This window comes from Vicugna pacos, chromosome 29 (assembly GCF_048564905.1).
Source record: "Vicugna pacos chromosome 29, VicPac4, whole genome shotgun sequence".
Lineage (NCBI taxonomy): Eukaryota > Metazoa > Chordata > Mammalia > Artiodactyla > Camelidae > Vicugna > Vicugna pacos.
In genome coordinates this window covers 8798667-8804499 of record NC_133015.1, presented here as the reverse complement: position 1 = coordinate 8804499, position 5833 = coordinate 8798667, and the positions used below count along the sequence as shown (strand labels likewise).

Sequence of the window (5833 nt, the reverse complement as noted above, 5' to 3'; positions counted from 1 at the left end):
AATATTATTTAATATTCAGGCCTCACAAACATTGTCTACAGCAAACTATGATTTACTCACATAGAGAATATAATCAAGTCCAATAGTCCCATATTGATTTATTTCTTCAGCCACACTCAGAGGTACAGAGCGGCGTACTTAGCAGCAGAATCTTCAGACACAAAGAACATCAATTCTTATGCATGCCTACATGCTGACTAGGAATCTTTTAGAATTTTCCACAGTGCCTGAGTCAATAGATTGCATATACAATAGAGAACCCTAAGTGCATCCTTTCATAAAATGTCTTGGCAAATGCTGCAGATGCTGGAGACCCAGAAACGGAACCACAAAGCACAGAAGTGTCTATTACAGCATGATTAACTAGTAGAAGCAGTCGCTAGTTTGCTTCCCAAACAGCAACCTCATGAAAGTGGTTGGTATGAACATATGCATTTGCGTTATGGGTGAAGTTAAGAGAAAGCATGAAGGCAAAAAAGGGAGAAGGGAGGACACTGGCACCGGCTGTGTATTAGGAGAAAAGAACTAATTGGTGACAGTATTTTGGAAGACACTCTAGTACACAGATTCAAGAAGGTTCTATTTTAGCATGGCCATAACAATTAGTAGGCGGTTATGAGGGAAATATACATTGAAATAGCTGCTACTAGACATGCCTTTCTCTATAAATATCTCGAATGATTTAAATGACAGAAATCTTTGCTATTAAAAGGTTAATAAAAGCGAAGCACATGCTTAGCTAGATTTAGGTCTGCAAGCTGTTCTTTAGGCTTCAAAAGGAAAATAATTTCCATTACTCACAAGCCTTCTGATTGTTCTCAGCCTTCTCATCAGCTTGGACAGACTCATTGCTCTACTTTTAGCTGCAGCATCGTCAGCCATGGAAAGTGGATACTGCAGTGCCAAAAGGAAATATTCAGCCTTCTTTATCTTTTATTTAAATTTGATGGGAATATCTTGTCTTCCAGATTTTTGGTACAATTCCCAATTTTTATGACTTGCACAGGCTTAGATACAGTCTCTCTCAGAATAAAAATTCTGTTGTTTTTAGCTGGATATGTGATCAAATCTAATGGACCCACAGATTTATCATAACTCTTGATTGGCCCATATGTATCCCCATAGATCCAGGAAAGTGCTTTGCACCAGTAGGAACTTAACATAAATCTGTGAGAGATGAAAGTAGATAGTCACTTGCTTTTTATTGTTTTGCTTTAAAATTAAGACATAAAAATAAAGCATTCAACTTTATCATTAAAATAAACAATATTAGTTATCCATAAGAGCCCAGCCTCCTTCTGGAACTCTTCAGACATCCAAATAGTTATACCTTGTCGCACTTACAAAGACTACTTATTCATCACAAATATATAGATCAATAAATTAAAATTACTTGAATTAATTTTTTTCTCCATCCAGGTATTTTTGTGCTGTCAAAAAGATGGGATGGAAACGAAGAAGAGCCTCAAAAGTTACAACCAGAGGCAATTTTAGTATCTCAGAATTTTTTCCTCCCTTGGTGTAGTACAAACTGACCTACTTTGAAGCACTTGGAACATCAAAATGCTACTGCAATGTTCGAACCAAGAGGCTGGATGAAACTAAGTGGTTGAAGCACTTCATAATTGATGTAACTCACATGGTTCCAGCCTTGCCCTAGTTTCAGCTTTTAGCTTCTCTGCCATTTTTTGTTTTTTCTTCATTGAGAACCTTCTAGGATAAAGGGAACAGAACTCTATAGGCAAAGGCGGGGGGATTACAAACTAATGGGAAAATGAAGCAAATTAATAGTACTGGTTTTGAATCTTCTTCATATTTTAATATTTGGAGACAAAATAAGTTATTTTGAATTTTTACTTTCAACAGGAAAATGCTTAGCAACTTAGATTAAAGCAGTAAAACCAATGGAACTCACCTGAGGTCACCCATCACATCCCAGGTATCAAAGCTTAGGAGGAAGGCTGGTGTAACTCTGACTTTTGTATAACTGAATTGAATTTGATTTGAAATTAAAAAATAAAATGAACAGAAGAATGTTCATTTTTTAAAGAGTGTTTACGAATTAAAAAGTATAAATAGTACATGCTAGGGCTACTAGTAGGTACAGTTGGAATCCATCCTTTCCAAAACCTTGCTATGACATCCGTACTGCAACAAAGCTTGAATGAACACCCCTCCTAGACCCTGCCAACCTCTCTAATCCTAGCAGCCTGGAGGAAGTATCTCCCTACCCTTCAGTGTTCTCAAAAATACTCCTCCCTCTCCATTTCTCTTGCTGTCTTAGGACACCAGCACAAATCGATCAGTACATGTGAGCTTTAGTCTTTGCAAAAGCACCTAAAATACAGAAAGACAAAAGGTCAGCCAATGTGCTTCGTTATACTCAGTCATGACCATGAAGGAAAAATAAGAAAGTATCACTACATGGGGATGGGTATAGCTCCAGTGGTAGAGCACATGCTTAGAAGGCATGAGGTCCTGGGTTCAATCCCCAGTACCTCCTCTAAAAATAAATAAACCTAATTACCCTCCCCTCACCCCATCAAAGTAAAAAATAATTAAATAATGCAATAATAATTTTTCTAATTAAAAAAAAAGAAAGTAGCACAAGTAAAAGCCTCAATACATTAACTTTATCAACATATTAAGTGCTCTCTTCCCCACCTACAAAGCGGAAGTTTTATCAGCTTTGTACAATTTACTTTTCTCCCTTTGTGGCTAAAACCTGCACCCTCTAGCCCTTGTTAGTGATTTGAAATCGATGAAATCTTTCTTAATTCTCACCAGGACTCTTAGACCCACATAAGAGGCCCCTTGCTTTAGAGGATGAATCATCACAAAGATACAAAATTAAATTATTACAAAATGCATAGACTTGTCACTAGGATCTGGTGTGCAATGCTGACGTAGTGTGACCCTGACACCCAAAATCACTGCCTTGACTCACACCAGTCAGGCCCAGGAAAGTGCCGGTTCACCTCTTGCCCTGTGCTCTTAAACAAACGTGCCCCTATATGAATATTCTGAGGCTTTCGTTTTGTCCCGCTGTCAATGCTAGAAATAGACACAGAGAAGATTTGAATATTAGAAGGTCTTAGATAAGAGGAAAAACATTGACAAATTCTTCCTTTTACAAGGCACGAATCCCAGGATGCAGAGCATCCCCTTTCTTCCTTTCATTTGTATTTCAATTCACAGTTCCAAAGATATCTGGGAATTAGCAGAGTCTTTGCAATAGTTGAACAATCTGACCTGGAAATGAAACTGAGCATGACCCTGGGAGGGTGGTACAAAAGCCTTTCTGTGTCCCCTGTTTCTTATTTGCAGGAAAAGTCTTCAGCCTCCTAGACCTTCCCTGAATTCCAAAGGGCAGATTCAAATAGTTACTAATTAGGGATGTGCGGCAGTGCAGAAACTGAGGAAAGGCAGTCAAGAAACAGCAGTTCAGGGTCCTTGTTCATCCTGGCGGGGTGGGCATAACAATCTGGGAGCATATCTCTGAGTTCCTCTACTGGAGCCCCACCCAGGTGGAGGATGGTAACTTCAGGCTGAGCACAAACATGGACCCCGGACTGGTCAGAATCAGAGGCTGATAACAGATTCCTGGAACACCATCCAGCTACCTCACTACCAACCAATCAGAAGAAAGTCACACACCTTGCAGCCCTCCCCCCAAAATCTGCCTTTAAAGCTTTTCCCTGAAACCCATCAGGGAGTTCAGGTTTTTTGAGTGCAAGCCCCCTATTCTCCTCGTTTGGCCCTTGTAGTAAATCTTTCTCTGCTCCAAACTCTGATGTTTCAGGTTGTTTGTCTTCACTGTGCTTTGGGCACAAGAACTTGGGTTCAACAACAGAAACATTTTCAAAATCACTGTATAGTCCTCTTAAATTTATAATTATAGTCATCCCTCAGTATCCACAGGGGATTGGTTACAGGACACTGGTGGATACCAAAATCCATGGATGCTCATGTCCCTCATATAAAATGGTGTGATATTTGCATATAACCTATATACACAGCCTCCAGTATACTTCAAAGCATCTCTAGATTACTTATAATACCTAACACGATGTAAATGCTATGTAAATAGTTGTAAATACAATGTAAATTGTTGCCAACATGGAGCAAATTCAAGTTTTGCTTTGTGGAACTTTCTGGAATTTTTTTTGCATGTGCATTTTTGACCTGAGGTTGGTTGAATCCAAGGATGTTGAACCTGCAGATATGGAGGGCCAATTGTATATATATTTATAACATTTATATATATATACATAACATAAAGAAAGCCTGACATTTGTCTTTACGTTAGCAATGATGTTGGATTTTAAAAACTAAAATTATGAGTACCATTTTGGTAAAAAAAATTCAATAAGAATTAATAAATTTTTCAAAAAATTAATTTATATTCAAATGAATTTTAAATTGGTATTTATTAATGGTAAATTATATTATTTTTGTTTTTACATTAATTTCTTCTCAAATATCCAAACAGGAAATTTTGGATATTTGAGAAGAAATTGACTTAAATATATATGAATATTATTGTATTCTTTAGATTCACCTTAATTTTTTAATATATTATATTCAAAGTTTATATGCTTTGAACAAAGTTGGATACTTTTATATCATCACTGTCAAAAGAATATAAGTATCTAAAAGAATCTATTGTAAAACCATCATCAGACAAGAAAAAATAAATAAATACAGAGTAATTTGTAGATCATGGGTGTCATTGTTAATTCTCTTTTAAACATTATAGGTCTATTAACAGAATACCTAGATTAGGACAATAAAAATTAAATTCAATTAGAATTCATATCTTGCCTGTTTTTCATCTTATAAAACCATAGCTTTTCATATTTTTTTATTTTTTTGTTATGAAAGTATATGTTTCAATGAGCAGTTAAAACCTACTTTAACACTGGTGGCTTGATGCACAGCTTTCAAACATTTAAACACTTTATATGTGGGTCTCTATTTGTTTTCAAGTTCTGGGACTCTCAAATATTAGAAACAGGCCTGGGGACTAGAATCGTAAAAGAATGTGAACAGATCCATTTTCCCTGATGCTGACCTTTAAAAACAGCCAGCAGACCTAAACATGATTGATTTCCTGTCCTCGAAAGGGACCTATCGGTGTAACAGGTAAATTTCCAGGCCTTCTCTCACTCTGTTTCCTGTCTGCTTCATTAAAATTCCATCTCTGTTCTGTTGTTAACTCTTGGTTCTCTGACCCCATCCTAAGTCCCTGCCTCCGGCTCGTAAATGAACTCCGCTGTGTTTGGTCGTTAGCTTTTTGCAGCATAGACATTACTGTTGGCTTTTCTTTTTTTTCAGTAACCCAAGTGCCTGACTTGAGCTTTGACTGTTGTGGCCTGCATCCCCAAGAGGCAGCCCCTTCACTTCATCATGACCATCTTGAATAAGCAGAGTGCCAGCCACAGGGTAGCCAGATAAACAGCCAGGCCACGCGCACACACTTCCCATCAGTTTCCTTTGTTTTGAGAGACCCTGGTCGATTTCAGTAACTGACCATTGGGCCTCTTATTTTTTCCCTTCTCAGGCTTTAAGTTCTCCCTTCTTGTGTTTTAGATTCATCTATACAAAGTAAGCCCACAAAACCTTAGGCGTGGAGTCTCAACCTCAGTAAAAGCAGAATCCCAGGTCTGTGCTTTCTCTTTCTTTCTAACTGTGACCCTACTGTGTGCCCCCACATGTGCCGTGTAATTTCCAGGATTGTAAATAACAATCTTTTTTGTATTTTGCCAAACTTTCCTGATGGTTATTACCAAGGACAACTTGCAATAATAATAAAAGTCACGAGAGCCGGTTC

At 37.6% G+C, this 5833-nt stretch overlaps 1 non-coding gene across 1 annotated transcript; it reads left to right on the top strand.

The window, feature by feature from the left end:
• Window positions 1-2428: 2428 nt before the first annotated feature.
• Window positions 2429-2503, top strand: TRNAS-AGA (transfer RNA serine (anticodon AGA)). Its single transcript has one exon. It is a non-coding gene; the product is annotated as a tRNA-Ser (tRNA).
• Window positions 2504-5833: the final 3330 nt, after the last annotated feature.